An 18,262-nucleotide genomic window follows, 5' to 3' on the forward strand; every position below is an offset into this window, starting at 1 on the left:
TACAATAGACAAAATAAGGACTGTGAAAAGGTCAGCCTCTCGTAACTTGTTCAGCATTCACCAAATGTTTTAAACACCTTCCCTGCTGAGGATCATTTTTCACATAAATTACAGATTATAGGTTTCTTGTGCTTTTTCGCTTTTTACTGTTGGGTATTTTCAGTAGTTCCTCGTTTATTCACATGTACAATACCTGTGGATTAGCTACTAGTAAAATAAAAATTATTTATTTATGAAATTTCAGCAAAGCAGTCAGACATAAATATACAGAGGAACATTACCTTTAAAATATAATTGGACATAAATTCTTATGTGAAGGAGGAAATAGAACAGAAGACATGGAGAGCCTTTGCACAGCTTTGTCTTGTGTGACAGTTGTGCCCATCCCTAAGTTGACAGGCTTTATTTAAAGTTTCTCTTGCCCTAGATTTAAAGTGACCAGATTATAACCTTGGTAAAGGGGGACTACTTTTGTTTGTGTGTGTGTAAGAAATACCTCGTTTTTCCAGGATGTCAGAGGTGGTGCTCGTTCCGGCCAACGCCTCCAAGCCCACGTCCCTGACCCTTCCCCTTTGCTGCATAAGTGTGGAAGCTCCGCGGGCTCGACTGAGGGTGCCTTCTCCCGAACCCCCACCCCCTGCGCTTCTCTCCCACCCCAGCTTTCACTTCGCCCTGCAATTTCCCCATAGGTTCATGCCGGCCACCTTTTGCCTTTCACTTCTCAATGCCTCCTTTTAACCCGTTTGCCCCAGCGTGCCTCGTTGCTCCAAGTCTCCACTTTTGCTTCCTCCGCCCTTTCCTGTTCCTGTCTCTTTCGGGTCCTGGCTGCCTGCCTCCCTCCTCTCAAAAAAGTCCACTCGCTGGGTCTTGTCCTTCGGGGTCTTCCTTTGCTGCTCACTGAAAGGTCCTCCTAAGAGGTCAGTAAGGGGCGTACATAAGTGCACCAGTGTGCCTTTCATCCCCTGTCCAATTGTCTCTCTCATATATCTTTTCTTTCTTTCATATATCTTCTCCTCTAGTTTTATATCTTTTCTTCTATTGTTTTCTTTACATATATTTCTACATGTCTATTCTCTTCAACATGTATTGTGTATTGGATAGATAGATAGATAGATAGATAGATAGATAGATAGATAGATAGATAGATAGATAGATAGAAAGATAGATAGATAGATAGATAGAAAGATAGATAGATAGATAGATAGAAAGATAGATAGATAGATAGATAGATAGATAGAAAGAAAGAAAGGTGATAGATAGATAGATAGAAAGATGATAGATAGATAGATAGATAGATAGATAGAAAGATAGATAGAAAGATAGATAGATAGATAGATAGATAGATGATAGATGGATAGATAGATGGATAGATAGAGATAGATAGAAAGATAGATATATAGATATATAGATAGAAAGATAGATGATAGATAGATAGATAGATAGATAGATGATAGATAGATAGAAAGATAGATAGATAGATAGATAGATAGATAGATAGATAGATAGATAGATAGGTATATATATATATATATATATATATATATATATATATAGATATATAGATAGATAGATAGATAGATAGATAGATAGATAGATAGATAGATAGACGATAGATAGATAGATAGATAGATAGATAGAAAGATAGAAAGATAGAAAGATAGATAGATAGATAGATGATAGATAGATAGAAAGATAGATAGATAGAAAGATAGAAAGATAGATAGATAGAAAGATAGAAAGATAGAAAGATAGAAAGATAGAAAGATAGAAAGATAGATAGATAGAAAGATAGATAGATAGATAGATAGATAGAAAGATAGAAAGATAGATAGATAGATAGATAGATGATAGATGATAGATGATAGATAGATAGATAGATGATAGATAGATAGATAGATAGATAGAAAGATAGATAGATAGAAAGATAGATAGATAGATAGATAGATGATAGATAGATAGATAGATGATAGATAGATAGATAGAAAGATAGATAGATAGAAAGATAGAAAGATAGATAGATAGATAGATATAAAGATAGATAGATAGATAGATAGATAGATAGATAGATAGATAGATAGATAGATAGATAGATAGATAGATAGATGATAGATAGATAGATAGATAAGTGCTGCGGCCGAGCACGGAATGGAGAAGTTTGTTGCATGGTCCAGAGGAGCGCGTTGCCTTTTCCTGCTTTCAGCTATAAAACTTCTTTGCTTTGCAGATTGGCCGACTTCGCAATCAGGAGAAGGAGAAGCTGCCAGACTCGCTAAGGTGACCAGACGTCCTGTTTTTAAAAAATTGGAACTTTAAAAAAAAATGCCGTGGGACAAATTGCTCAAAAGTGGGACCGTCCTGCCAAAAACGGGACGTCTGGTCACCTTACCTAGATTGGATTACTGCAATGCGTGCTACAGAGGACTGCCCTTGAAGAGTATCCACATGTTTCTGCTGGTGCAGTATGCAGCAGTATAATCTCTTCTAGTACAGCACGTACTAAATATCTGCTCCATGAGCTGACATGGAGTTTGCTTCCAGGTCCAATTCAAAGAGTTGCTATAGATGGTTGCAAAAACCAGTCACAGTATTTAGCAATAGAAATAAATTCAGCATGGCAGGGGCTAAATGAGTTGGGGGGGTTTCCCCCCATTTCTCTGAACTTCAGTTATTTGAGCTGATGATTCTCAACTATTTATGCTGCTGATTTTTTTGGAAACAGCTTCAGAGTGCTGCCTGGTGCATCCTATAGGTACCTAATAAACTTTAATAAGCGCCATCCCGTGTGATCCATCCTTTTTTTATCCTTTCCCCACCTTAGATAAACAGAACCGCAAGGCAGTTTTTACTTGTTACTGAAGCACATGAATAGACATTTAAAAAGACTTGACTTCCTTCTGTTTAGGCTCTGCGAAACAAAGTCAGGTTGTGTAAGAATAGCAATCACACTGTCAAAGATACTTGTCACCAATCCCTTATCTGTGGGGAATAAATTAATTAGAAATGTTGTTTTCAACTGTAGTTTTTGATTAAGATGGTGTGACAGGACTCCTTGTTTCATATGACATGAAGCGTTCGTGGTATTTGGACTCTATTCACGGAGGGGACTTTTCTTTCTTTCTTCCCCTAAAGCTTTCTCCTACGAAATCCCTTTCATGCAAGACCATAACGGTTGAAAATTAGACTATTCCTTTATCATTCTGCTCACAGCCACTCATGCCCTCATCACCTCGAGGTTCGACTACTATAACGCTCTCTACATGGGGCTACCTTGGAAAAGTGTTCGGAAACTTCAGATCATGCAGAATGCAGCTGCGAGAGCAATCATGGGCTTTCCCAAATATGCCCATGTTACACCAACACTCCGCAGTCTGCATTGGTTGCCTATCAGTTTCCGGTCACAATTCAAAGTGTTGGTTATGACCTATAAAGCCCTTCATGGCACCGGACCAGATTATCTCAGGGACCGCCTTCTGCTGCACAAATCCCAGCGACCAGTTAGGTCCCACAGAGTGGGCCTTCTCCTGGTCCCGTCAACTGAACAATGCCGCTTGGCGGGACCCAGGGGAAGAGCCTTCTCTGTGATGGCCCCGGCCTTCTGGAACCAACTCCCCCCAGAGATTAGAATTGCCCCCACCCTCCTTGCCTTTCGTAAGCTCCTTAAAACCCACTTCTGTCGCCAGGCATGGGTGAATTGAGATGCTCTTTCCCCCTGGGCCTTTACAATTTCATGTGTGGTATGTCTGTATGTACGTTTGGTTTTTTATATTAATGGGTTTTTTAATCATTTTTAGTATTTATTGGATTATTATTGTACTTTGTTTTATTACTGTTGTTAGTCTTCTGAGAGGGATGGCATACAAATCCAATAAATAAATAAATAAATTCAAATTGGACATTGCTATTTATGTATTTATAATAAACCCGACTGAATATTAGAAATATGGGTTTAATCACTAGGTAATTTTGATTTGATAGCTAGAGCCAGGATATTAGAAGGAGAACAATTTTCTTGATTGGGCAAGAAGCTGCTTTCCATTAAAAATAAAAGACCACCAGTGAAGGGTTCCACATCACTGGCGCTCCCGGTGCGCTCCCGGTGACTGGTGTGGGCGTGCGCATATCCGTCGTGTGTACGCTGGCACTCCGGCATAAGATTCAACTTCTGTGCATGCAGAGGAAGTAAAATCTCATGCAATGATGCTCGTGTACCTGAGGTTTCGCTGATTTTCAGTGATTTCTTTGCTTCCACCAACTCCCCCCAGGGATTAGAATTGCCCCCACCCTCCTTGCCTTTCGTAAGCTTCTTAAAACCCACCTCTGCCGCCAAGCATGGGGGAATTGAGATACTCTTTCCCCCTAGGCCTTTACAATTTTATGCATGGTATGTCTGTATGTATGTTTGGTTTTACAATAAGGGTTTTTAACTGTTTTAATATTGGATTGTCATATGCTGTTTACTACTGTTGTTAGCCGCCCCGAGTCTATGGAGAGGGGCGGTATACAAATCCAATCCAATCCAATCCAATCCAATCAAATTCCACACGGAAGCAAAAAAAAAAACCGCCAAAAATCGGCAAAATCTCATACATGTGAGCATCCTTGTGTGTGATTTCACTTCCTGCACGTGCGCGGAAGCCAATACGCAAGTGCACACATTGGGGATGCAGAGATCAATTTTTCCTACTGGGACGGCGTTCCGGATCGTCTATGCTGCAACCCAATACTGAAGACCAGCAGTGAGCTACAAGCTGGAATGCTAAATTGCGCTCGCTGCCATAGCTCGTAAGTTCTGGCGGGACCAGTGTGATTTTGCTGCTGCACCTGTGGTGCGCCCGTGTTTCAGCATGCACGGAAGCAAAAAAAGCCTTGCCGAAACATGGGCGCACCTGCGGTTCCGTGTGCGATTTTGTTTCCTCCACGAGTGCAGCAGCAAAATTGCGCTGGTCCCGCAAGAACTTACAAGCTTCGGCGGCTAGCACGATTTAGCGTTCTAGCTCGTAGCTCACCGCTGCTGAAGACCATACAAACAGCACTGCTGAATCAAGCTGAGGCCCGCTTTTATCTAAAACTTGTTTCTCAAAATAGCCATCCATATGCCTCTGAGGTACTTCCAACTTGGAAGTAACATGAATTCTCAAGTTAATAGCTCTTGACAGGCCTATTTATCCTGTGAATTTCTCCAATTTGCTTTTAAGGCCATCCAAGTTAGCGGTTATCATTCCGTTTGTGGTAATGCATTGATTGTGCTTCATCAGGTGTGTGTTGACTCTTAACCACATGGACAAGCCTTCTCCTGAATCTGTCCTCAATCTGTAATCAATCCTATCCAATTTCTGCTGGACAGTCTCTTCGCTTCCCTTTTATCTTTCTAATATTATGGACTTCTCAAGATGTCTGGGCCTTCACATAATGTGTCCAAAATATGGTAATTTGAGGATGGTAATGTGTGCCTTGAAAATTCTGGAGTAAGTAATCCTATGATCCATTTGTTTGTTTTCTTGGCAGTCTATGGTATTCGCAGGAGTTTTCTCCAGCATCAACATTCAAACACGTCAATACTTTTTCTATCCTGCTTCTTCAATGTCCAACTTTTGTATCTATAGAATGTAACCCTCCAAAAAATGATTGCCTGAAGGATTCTAAACTTTGCAGGTATAAACAAACAACATTGCCTTAATATCTTTCCTAAAATCTTCGTTGCTACTCTCCCATGTAGTAGTCTGTAACATATTTCTTGATTGCTCATTCTTTTACAGTTGCTGGTCAATTCTAAAAAGCAGAAGCTGCCCAGAACTTCAATATCAGCACTTTCATTTTAAGGCTAGTTGCTATATTTGCTATTATTCATTTGATCTTCTTTATATTTATTTTTAATGCCACCTTTTTCATGGTGTTCCTTAATTTTCATTGCTAGAGCTTGCAGACTATCTGCATGTTCAGCTAGTATTGTAATGACATTACATAATGCAGATTATTGATAATTCTTCCTCAGATTATGAAACCATCTTCTTCCAATCCAGCTTCCATCTTAATTATATATATACTGTGAATTTTGTGTGCTTCCAATGAGTTTTATCCAATCATTACCAGTTCTAAAGTTTTGAGACTATTTCATGCTATGCAAGATTTTATCTGTCTTGATTAAATCTCCCCCTCAATCATCTTTATGCTAAAATATGTTTTAGTCTGATTTCTTCAATTCAACTTTGAATGACAGCCTGAACTAGTTCCTGCTATCTTCTTGGCAAGATTTTCAAAAATAATTTGTGATTGCCTCCTTCCTAGGATTAAAAGAAAGTGACTGACCCAAGATCACACAACTATTTTCATGCCTAGGGTAGCACTAGAACTCATGGACTTCAAATCTCTTGCCTGATGCCTTGGCCTCTCTAGCAAACTGGCTCCTTTTTTTTTCTAAACTAAAGCGTTCCAAACATTCCTCCTCTAGGGAAGGTGTTTGATCCTGTGTTCGTTTTAGTTAGCCTCATCTATATTTTCAGTTATTCTTTGCCTTCTATGAAGTGTTCAGAAAAGCACTTGGCAACTTGAAGATATTTGGACTTCAACTCTCAGAATTCCCCAGCCAGTGAACGCTGGCTGGGGAATTCTGGGAGTTGAAGTCCAGATATCTTCAAGTTGCCAAGGTTGGGAAACACTGCAGTAAAGGATTGGAAGGAGAGAGGAAAGGACAGAGGGGGAGGGAGGGAGGGAAGGAAAAAGAAAGAAAGGAAGGAAGGAAGGAAGGAAAGAAGGGAGGAAGGAAGGAAGGAAAAGGAAGGGAGGGAGGGCGGGAGGAACAAGCTTGAGAAGCTGCTAACTAATATCTACAAATGACACCCAAAAGGATTTCCCTTTAATCATCATCCAAGAATTGAATTTTAAATATATGCTGAAATCTGGGGACTCGTTAAAAGAAATAATAAGGAATCAGTTTAGCCCAGCGAGTTATATTGTTGCTTTTCCCTTTCCCCCTTATTGCAACATTGATGCTCTGATGCCACAACAATCAAAGCATCAGGGGAAGAAGCCGCTCTTTTGCTCTGCAGATCCAAGGGGTTGTAGTGTGGCAAACCTGAGTTTCCTAGCAGCAAAGCAAGATTGTTCTTACTTTGCAACCCAAAAATATTTTAACAAAATATGAAGAGAATGGCAAGGGAGCTTCTCAGTGAGAGGTGTGTGTGTGTGTGTGTGTGTGTGTGTAAGCAAGGATTATTATTATTATTTTATTTATTTATTTATTCATTCATTCACTCATTCATTTGTATGCTGCTCCTCTCTGCAGACTTGGGGTGGATGGGCAGGCTTTGACCAAACTGGATGGAAACCAAGGGGGACCTAATGGAAGATGTAGGATTAAGTGAAATAGCAGCTTCTAGGCTTAAGGATAATGTGTGTTGAGTTTAATGGGCCATTGTTGGGTCAACCACAAGATTATTAAAACAAACAAACAAACAAACAAACAAACAAACAAACAGTGGCTGCCAACTAGCAGAGAACAGCCACCAAACAGCCCAAACCAAAATGGTTTCCCAAGACCATTTGGGAAGACCGGGACCTGTCAGATGTAGCAGCCAATTGAAGCTGGAGTTGTTAGAAGGAGTGAAGCCCTGGGGACCAAGCACACTGAAGGGCTTAAGACAGCTCCACTCAGAAAACAGCGGCTTTGAACTAAAGCTGGAAAACACAAGAGCAAGTACATTCACAATGGGTCTGGGAGTCAAATTCATCCGCTTTTACACTCAGGATGCAGGGAATGGCCTATAGTGGCAATGGGCCAAGCAAAAAGTGGATATCTGCTTTTTCTAACAAAATGACTCCCAGCTAAAATGCATCCCTGGGATTTTGCTAAGGTCTATTGTTAATATGTGTATATTAACTATATACTCATGCCATATTCACAATGTTTTTTTTAAAAAAAGTAAAGCAGCTTGTAATGAATGAATTTCCCACATTGCACCATGTTTGGCTCTTATTCATGATTGCTGGCATGTTTCTCCAGCCACACCATCCATTAATCACAGTTGAAATGAACCACATAAAGAAGCATCCCAAACATGTGCTAAGATTGTGACTCCCAGAATTTCCAGCCATTGCAGGATAACCATTTGTTTTCAGTTACAGGACTTGGTAACTTCATCTTGGTGGGCATGATATGGTCATTCTCTAGTCAAAATCAGTTTATATTTTTACCAGACTGTTTACCATCTCTGTTGGAACTTTCTTGGCATGGTCTATGAAATTCATTTCTTTGTTGGTACACAATCCTTCTGCTTGATTTAATTTGGCACTTTCCACTGTACTTACAAATATTGGCTCTGCTGAGATTATCTTTCTGGGCAGCATAAAGGGCTCAAATCAGATGCCTAAAGGTTCTTTCTGGGTCATATAACATCTCCCAACCATTAGCCAAAAGTAAGTGAATCGGCAAAAGAACTGTTTAAAATTGAGGGTCTTGTTCAAATTACTAACAAGTCTAAAAGTAAATTGTTTGATTTTTAATTGTTAAATCTCCCACTTTGTCAAAGAGGATTCTGTGGAAAGATAGAAATGAAAAAAGTCCATCCTGAAAAGAAGTTGGAATAAGTTGGATAGCCAAGTGCTGTCGAGTCAAATTCAACAGTAAGTTTGCCATTTTAACCAGCCTTTAGTAATACCACATAGCTCTTCCAATAGCACACAATTCTTCCAATAATCTCTTTGATCCCACTCATCCATTTGATAACGTGCCCTCAGTTTCATCAAGCACAATAACTTCTTCCACTCTATCAGTAATTTGTAACAGAAAGAGTAAAAACAATATTTGTGCTGTAATTTATCCACATTCAGCATTGATGTCTGTTGCAAAAATATGGGGCGGGATAATTTAAAACCTTACCAGCAGACTCTTTGTTCCATAGTTATCATTATGACTGATACATAAATTTTAGAAAATGCCTGACTTCCAAACCCTGTCAGCAGGGTTATTGTGGGAAGGATATGTGTAGGTATCTATGAGCCAGTATCTAGAAAGCTGTTAAGGAGTGTGCAGAATCCTTGAGTTATTAAGTACATGCACAGACGAAAACATGGGATTCCATCAGATATCCAGGAGAGATGAGTCATACAAAACAGATACATTAAAGTGTATAAAAATTGTTTATTTTAGAAATAACACAGTCAAGTTAAACCATCCAGTTATACATATTCAAATCAATCATTATCTTATAATACAATAATAATATTACAAGCCTTTCTTTCTCTTACGTATCTGACATACATTACAGCTTACAAATACATCAAACTATCATTGAACACACCGAGCTTACTACATCAGTCACAGTGAATCAGCAGAGAGAACAGAGAGAGCAAAGAGAGGGAATCATGCTTTCTGGCTCCCCCTTATGGCAATTTGCAACACTACCTCTTAAAGCTATAGTACTTCAATACAAATAAACATTTATTGTTAACTTGTTTACATATTGCCAAGCCAACTGTCTTGTACGTAGTACTAACAAAAGCCAAGACAAGTCATTGGGTGAGAAACTATCCTCCAAAGGGAGCAAGCAGGCCCAGAGAAGCCAGAGGATCAAGCTTTCTTTGCACAGGCAGAAAGAACAAGAAACAGGGATTCAACCAGTCAGGTCTCGTGACAACTGCAGTCTGGACTAAGCACCAGCCTGTCACAGTTTCCAAACCTGCTGCAATCTGGATTTGAATTTTTGACATTGGCTTAAGAAACAGACAGGAGGTTCTTGAGAGGCAAACAACCGAGGCTACAGTAAGAATGGCTCACAAAGTCTTTTCCTCAGTTCCATGATCTAAAGTGAGAGGAGATAGTTGTCTCCATTAATACACACACACACTCATACACATATTCCCTTTCTTACCTGAAGATAAGATTAGCACCATACCATGGAGAGAGAAAAATGAGGCAATGATCATTTTAAAATAGCCTTAAAAGGCCAAGAATGCCGTCCATATCTGACCATTACTTCTGAGTAATGCTGGAGTAAGCTTACAAAATGTTACATTAAACAGTGATAAGCCTCTGCATGTTTCTAAGTGTTAACATCAGGCTGGGCAGAACCAGAACAGGATTTAGTAAGTAAGAGATGGTGTCTTATTAGTGTTGCCTGATTAAAGTGAAGCTAGATGAATTAGAAATAAAACTTGGAAGTCTGCTATCTGTTGGATTTTGAATTAACAGAACAGAACATAAGGAAATGTATTGGTTTTTCAGACTATCACTGCTGTCTTACTAAAGAATTGTATGCTGGCTTTATTCCAAGGCCTTATCCGACTTTTATGTAATTATTTTGGGATTCCTAAGAGAACTATAAAAATAATAGCTAAAGTAGATACTATCCTAGTGACACCATCCAGAAAAGTTGTAGACCTGATTCAATTTCCATGCTCTAGAACAGTGTTTCCCAACCTTGGCCACTTGAAGATATCTGGACTTCAACTCCCAGAATTCCCCAGCCAGCATTCGCTGACTGGGGAGTTCTGGGAGTTGAAGTCCAAATATCTTCAAGTGGCCAAGGTTGGGAAACACTGCTCTAGAACTTTAAAATACGTACCAAAAGTACTTTTTCAGGAGGCAACTGGACTTTCTGTTTTAAGCATCTTTCTGTTTTAAGAAGCATTTCATGTCTTATCCAAGAAGTTGGAGACCTGAAGAACCTCCTTGGATAAGAAGTGAAACATCTTCAAAGAAAAAAATCAGAAAGTCCAGTTGCCTCCTGAAAAAGCACCTTTGGGATTCTTGAGAGTCTCTTTAAACATTTAAAATAAGTAAGCTACAGTTCTTGGGAACGACTTGATCATTTTAATGAAGGTATTAAAAACCTGGTATTCTCCAAGTACAGTGGTACCTCCACTTATGAACTTAATTCATTCTGTGACCAGGTTCTTAAGTAGAAAAGTTTGTAAGAAGAAGAAATTTTTCCCATAGTAAATGTAAAAGCAAATAATGTGTGCGATTGGGGAAACCACAGGGTGGGTGGAGGCCCTGTTTCCTCCCAGGAGATTCCTAGAGAGGCCTCACCAAGGCTTCTCCCCACCTTTTCTGGCCCTGTTTCCTCCCAGGAGATTCCTATAGAGACCCCACGGAGGCTTCTCCCCACCTTTTCCGGTCCTGTTTCCTCCCAGGAGATTCCTAGAGAGGCCCCATGGAGGCTTCTCTCGGCCTTTTCCAGTTACAGTTCGTGTTTGTAAGTGGAAAATGATTCTTGAGAAGAGGCAAAAAAATCTTGAACACCCTGTTCTTATCTAGAAAAGTTTGTAAGTAGAGGCGTTCTTAAATAGAGGTACCACTGTATGTTGATACTGAAATTACAGCATGTCTAAAGAACATGAAAATGGGGAAGATCTCATGGTAAACCATTCTTTGTTTAAACAAACCACAATTGATTCAGTTGCATAAGATTCAAAATAATAACCATGATTTCAAACTATATTCACTGAATTCATACTTGATATTGAATTTTATCATCCTCAGCCCTCCCCCCAAAGCATAATATTTATTTTATTTGTTTGTTTTGTCAAGTATGTACTGGTGGTATACAAAGTTATTATAATATTTATATACATGATACTAATAAAAGAGAAACCTTAGGACAGGGGACAGAAGACACTCTGGTGCATATATGCATGCCCTTTACTGACCTCTTGGGAATCAGGAGAGGTCAACAGTGGATAGTTTAAAGATAAAGTTTTGTGGGTTAGGTGATGATACTACAGAGTCTGGTAGTGAGTTCCATGCATCGACTACTCGGTTACTAAAGTCGTATTTCCTGCAGTCAAGCTTACAGCATTTTACTTTAAGTTTGTATCAGTTGTATGCTCATGTGTTGTTGTGGTTGAAGCTGAAGTAGTCGTTGACAGGAAGGACGTTGTAGCAGATGATTTTATGGACTATGCTTAGATTGTGTTTAAGGCAATGTAGTTCTAAGCTTTCTAAACCTAGGATTGTAAGTCTCGTTGCGTAGGGTATTCTGTTGTGCGTGGAGGAGTGGAGGGCTCTTCTAGTAAAGTATCTCTGGGCATTTTCTAGAGTGTTTGTGTCCGAAATGCGGTGTGGGTTCCAGACAGATAAGCTGTATTCAAAGATTGGTCTGGCAAAAGTTTTGTATGCTCTGGTTAGTAACGTGAGATTACCGGAGTAGAAGCTACGTAGTATAAGATTAACAACACTTGAAGCCTTTTTGGCTATGTTGTTGCAATGGGCTTTGGCACTTAGGTAATTTCATATGAATATTCCAAGGTCTTTTACAGAGTGAGGGTTGTCTGTAAGGTCGTGCTTATTCAGATTGGTGTGTTTATTCAGAGGTTCACATCACACCAAGCCATATTATGACTTGATGGGATGTGAACTTCTATGAGTACTCATACAATAAGCGCCATTATCATTTATTGTTACCAGCCTGGTAAATCCAGAATTTTCTATATTGCAGGACTTTTGGTAACAAACATTTCATGAGACAAGAACTACAAATATAGAAACATGCTGAATAAGGGTTTTATTTATGTGTGTGTATTTGTTATCTTATACTTGGTCCAGACTCCAGAACACTTAATTAGAGACAATATATTTGGCTAGAGAAGCTGTTGGTTTGACCCATTAATTTGGACATTGTTGTGTTCTGGTAGTTAAAACAGAACAAACTGTATAAACTTTGCAAATTTGGAAGTATTTCTGTAGTCTGGATGTCATATATTCAGATTTCTCCACAATGAGAACAATGTATTTAGCACCACTTTCCAAAGCTCATAATTGAGCTTTTTGATATCAGTGATGGCTAATATGTCCAGGGTTCTAGAAGCTCGATGAGACATAAAGTTGTCATTAAAGAATAATATCTCTTCTCTATTTGTATCATCAAAATATCTGTAAAAATGGAGCAAAAAAAATAATTGTGCCTATCAGATGTATAAAATGCCCATTTTGATTACATGCAAACAGAATTTCCTTCCTTCCAGAGATAAGAACTGGAAACCTTTAAGTTCAGAAAAGTAGGGCTACAGGTAGAATTTTATTAACTTAAAGATGAAGAAGGGGGTAAACAAGGAAAGTTGTTACATAAAAGACTAAAATTTACAACTAGAATTTGTTCTCTTCTTGGTTTGTTACTTTGCTCATATAATTCTCATTAGGCAGCCCAGCTGATGCATTTCTGGTTCAAGGGTGTGTATATCAAGTGTGTGTATTGGAGTCCATTTTCCAGTGTTACTTATTTTACAACTTTTATAATCGTTTATGAAGATTCTCACTCATCCAGGCCATAGATGTCTCAAAGGTGCTTTTTCAAAAAGTAATTGGACTGCTTTTTTTCTTGAGGAAGAAAAATATGTTTTGTTTCCAATCCAAGAAGCATGATCAGTTGTGACTGGATGGTGGGGGAATGGAAGGATAGATTATGAATTTATCCTTCCATATTCCACCATCTAGTCCCAACCAATGAAGTCAGAGCCTAACCTTCCATCTCCCAATCAACTAGTCACAACTAATGAAACTTCTTGGATAAGAAGTGAAATGTCTTCTTCCTCAAAGGAAAAAAAAAAGTCCTGTTACCTTAAAAAAAAACCAAAACACCTTTGAGACAATTTTTATAATCTCATGTAATCTGAATTTTCAGAGTGGTGTATGATGGATGAAAAACAAGAGCATAAACCACCTCAAGTTGAATGCCCACAAGCAAATAACTAGGGTGAAAACCTCAATGGAGCAAAACTAATGTTACTCTGCAGAGCTTGGTCACTGGGTTGATTCATTGTTTTGGGAAACTCTTGCATCATGCTGCCTCCTGGTCCTATACTCACAAATCAAGCCTAAGCCACAGGACTTTCATGTTAGCTGCTCACATCTGTTTTTAAGCTGATCAGAAGATCAGTTTTGCTGCTCCTCCCTATTACAAATATTCAGATTTGTTTCTAGGCAGAAAATTACATGTAAAATGTTGTTGGGGAATGGAAAGCTCCATGGGTGTTGTTTCCCATTAATCAGTTGTATGCGCACTGATGGAAATGCTTTGCAATGTATGACCCAAGTCAGCAGAGATTTAAAAAAAAAAACAAAGCTGACAAAAGTAGCAATACAATGAATAGCTCATTATAACATTACCATTGTTTATGATTTCAGGATTGCTCACCAAACCGCAATGTGCAACAGATGAGCACTACAATAAGGCAAAATTCCTAATTAGCCACTCACATTGCAAAACCCAGGATTTTTTAAATCTTAGTTTCCTCACGTAGGCATGATGGCTGGGCTTCATCAATAGTTTTCAATTCACAAGTGATGGATTCACAGATTGGTGTAACAGGCAAACCACCTATTGATTGAGTTCAGTGTTATTTTCTTACATTCTATGAAGAAAGGAGAAGAATTTGTGACGAAGTCTAATTAATCTCCTACCAATCCTCACCTGAGAAAATTCCGCAGGGTTCTCTTATACCTTTCCACCCATTGGAATAATGTGATGGAATTCACAAGCTTCCCTTTCATTTAACATGTGAATTTTAACTGTAATTATAATGAGCCGAGGTGGCGCAGCAGGTAGAGTGTAGTACTGCAGGCCACTAAAACTGACTGTAGATCTGCAGGTCAGCAGTTCAAATCTCATCACCGGCTCAAGGTTGACTCAGCCTTCCATTCTTCCGAGGTGGGTAAAATGAGGACCCGGATTGTGGAGGCAACATGCTGGCTCTGTTAAAAAGTGCTATTGCTAACATGTTGTAAACCACCATGAGTCTAAGGAGAAGGGCGGCATAAAAAATTGAATGAATGAATGAATGAAGTATAAAAAACAACTCAGAAGAAGTCACTAATAATATATCAGTTGGATTTCCTCATGTCAATAGGTCCTTTATGCAGAGCCTTTTCAAAGAATGAGTGTGTCTTGCCACGATCCTTGAAGAACGAGTTTTCAATTATGCAAAAGGCTAGGACTATAAAATCATGTGAGAGCACTTAGAAAGTCTGAAACTAACATCTGAAACTAAACACAGCGTAAATTCTGCCGAATGATAGCAAGTTTTAATAGGTTTAGATCAGTGATGGTGAACCTTTCTTTGCTCAGGTGCCAAAAGGGTGTGCGTGCGCATCCCCATCCCCATAATGCAATGCCCTTCCCTTGCACATAGGTTCACCTTCACTGCTTTAGACCATTTCAGAAGAATAGAATAGAATTCTTTATTGGCCAAGTGTTATTGGACACACAAGGAATTTGTCATTGGTGCATATGCTCTCAGTGTACATAAAAGAAAAAGATACATTTGTCAAGAATCATGCGGTACGACACTTAATGATTGTCATAGGGGTCAGTGCTGGCTTTGCTTTGCCTTAAAACTGATGATGATGAAGGAGAAAGAGCAATTATTATTATTATTATTATTATTATTATTTAGATTTGTATGCCGCCCTTCTCCGAGGACGGCTAACAGAATACTAAAAGCAGCATGACAACAAATCTAAATAATTAAAAATTACTACTAAAATCCCATATATATTAAAATCAGTCAACCAACTCATTCACAACCACACATTACATCTCACTGACAGGCGAAGGGGGCTTGATCAATTGCCCCATGCCTGGTGACATAAATGAGTCTTGAGATTCTTGCAAAAGGCGAGGAGGATGGGGGCAGTGCGAATATCTGGAGGGAACTGATTCCAGAGTGACGGGGCCGCCACAGGGAAGGCTCTTCCCCTGGGCCCCACCAGACGACATTGTCTGGCCGACGGGACCCAGAGAAGGCCAACTCTGTGGGACCTAACCAGTCACTGGGATTCATGCGGCAGAAGGTAGTCCCATAATGTTCTCCTAATATTTAACAACATTACTTTTGGAGCAGCTCAGTGTGCAATGTCATGTTGCCCTTTTGCCAAAAGACCACTGTGTTGCTTTAAAAAAAAAAGCTTAGTTTCTCCTGTGAGACTCAGATTCAGAATTAGACCTTTCAAAATCATAGGGAAAGGGAGGATTTTAAAATCTGCCAGGAACGGACATCAGCAGAAGGAAATCTGTGCGTAAGAAATTATTAAGCATCCTCTCATTCACCAACTCTTGTAAAAACCTCATTAGTTTTACTGAAACGGAATTTGCAACTATGTGTTTTATTTATCTGTACAACTCTATATAGCAGTTTCTTTGTTAGCCTTCCCAGTGTAGCATTGTTAACAAACTTGGTTGGGAAATTCTGAGAGTTGAAGCCCCCACATATTACTCACCCGATTCACCGCATATTACTCACCGGACCTCACTCGATTCCTAAGAGATCAGTTAGGGGCGTGCATAAGTGCACTGTGTGCCTACCATCCCTGTCCTAACGTTTTTCTATTATTAGTACCAATATCATGTATATAAACACTGTTATATCTTTATATAGTACCAATATGTACTTGACAAACTAAATAAATAACAAATAAATAAAATAATAAATAAAAAAGATGCCAAATTTGAGAAATACTGCTCTAGTACTTGAAAAATATGAGTCTTGTTATACATTATTTCCCCAGATTTGGAGAGGGCTTTCTGGGTAGTTCTTTATCAGATTATTTATTTGTTTGTTTGTTTGTTTGTTTGTTTGTTTGTTTTTGGTTGTTTATTATTTAGCCATCCATGTCCCCTATATTTTATTTATTTTATTTTATTTATTCTTTGTCCAATATACAATACATATGAAAGAGAATAGACATTAAGTAATATATATAAAGATAGGAAGTAAAAAAGAAGAGAAGTAGATGGGAAGAGAATACAGTAAGACCTCACCTATTGCTGGTGTTACGTTCCAGACCCGGCCGCGATAGGTGAAATCCGAGATGGGGAATTTATCAACTGATAGTACTTATTTAAGTATTTATATTGTAATTGTTTGGTAAGTTTTCATTGTTTTAAGTGTTTATAAACCCTTCCCACACAGTATTTATTTTAGATACAGTATTTAAATACAGTATTTACAATTTTAGATATATCATTTTTGAAAAACCTGCCGATTGAGTTCCGCGGGCTGTTTAAATCTGCCGATCGACTTCTTCAGAAACCCGCGAACCAGCGAAGATCCACGAATGATTTTTCTCATTAATATTTCTTGAAAACCCGCAATGAAGTGAAGCCGCAGTAGGTGAGGCGCGATATAGCGAGGGACTACTGTATATATAAAGGAGAGAATATATATGATAAAAGGGATAAGGAAAGACAATTGGACAGGGGACGATAGGCACATCAGTGCACTTATGTACGCCCCTTACTGTCCTCTTAGGAATCTGGAGAGGTCAATTGTGGAGAGTTTAAGGGAGAAGTGTAGGGGATTGGGGGTTGACACTATTGAGTAATGAGTTCCACGCTTCGACAACTCGATTGTTAAAGTCATATTTTTTACAGTCAAGTTTGGAGCGATTAATATTAAGTTTGAATCTGTTGCGTGCTCTTGTGTTGTTGCTGTTGAAGCTGAAGTAGTCGTTGACCAGAAGGACGTTGCAGCATATGATAAGTTTGGACGGCATTAGATGTAAAGTCATTTTTATACCCATTTTTAAGGCGAGCTGGGCATTCCCTTGTCCCATTCAATCTAATAAAAGGTAATTTGCTTAAAAATCTTTCCTGGAGTAGATATTCTTTTGGAGAAATTGTTCATGGACAGAGTGTGGAGCTCCCACACTTTCTAAATTAAAAAGGTAATCCCAGGATATGTGTATGTTTTTCAGTATGTAATTATTTTTTCAATGGACATGGGCTTCTCTGCTTTCCACTTTTCAATCAGATTCTCAGGAAAAACTTCATGAATACATTCCTTCCACTGAAATTCTCAGTAACTGTGTTAATTTGCCATCAAAGTGAGGCTTGCTTTTATGAAATTGTCCATTCATAGCCAGATTTGGGCGCAAAAGGGAATTCATTTTTGGCATAAAAGAAAAAGAGTATTTTCTGCTACTGGCTTACATTTTATTTGTATTGTTTTTAATTTGCTGTAAACCTTAGCAATTATTCAATTTGAAAATGCAATTGGAGCTTTTAAAATCAATCATTTGTTGTTGATTCAAATTAACTGGTAAGAGGGTACTCCCCATTGTAGGAATATAATACAGGAATTAATATTTATTACAAACCATGTTCCAACTGATGACATTTTATTTATTATTTATTTGTATTTCACCTTTATTATTGAGATGGGTTGGGCTTAGAGAAAGTTATTAGTTCAAAATGTATTTATTTTATTTATTTATTTGTCAAATCACCCAGCAATTTTCATGGCTAAGACAGGACTTGAACTCAGTCTCCTG

General features: G+C 38.6%; 1 protein-coding gene across 1 annotated transcript in view; it reads left to right on the top strand.

The window, feature by feature from the left end:
* Positions 1-18,262, top strand: part of LGR6 (leucine rich repeat containing G protein-coupled receptor 6) — a 188,369-nt gene that overhangs the window by 26,149 nt on the left and 143,958 nt on the right. The gene's annotated exons all lie outside the window — the stretch shown is intronic.

This window comes from Erythrolamprus reginae, chromosome 3, assembly GCF_031021105.1.
Source record: "Erythrolamprus reginae isolate rEryReg1 chromosome 3, rEryReg1.hap1, whole genome shotgun sequence".
Lineage (NCBI taxonomy): Eukaryota > Metazoa > Chordata > Lepidosauria > Squamata > Dipsadidae > Erythrolamprus > Erythrolamprus reginae.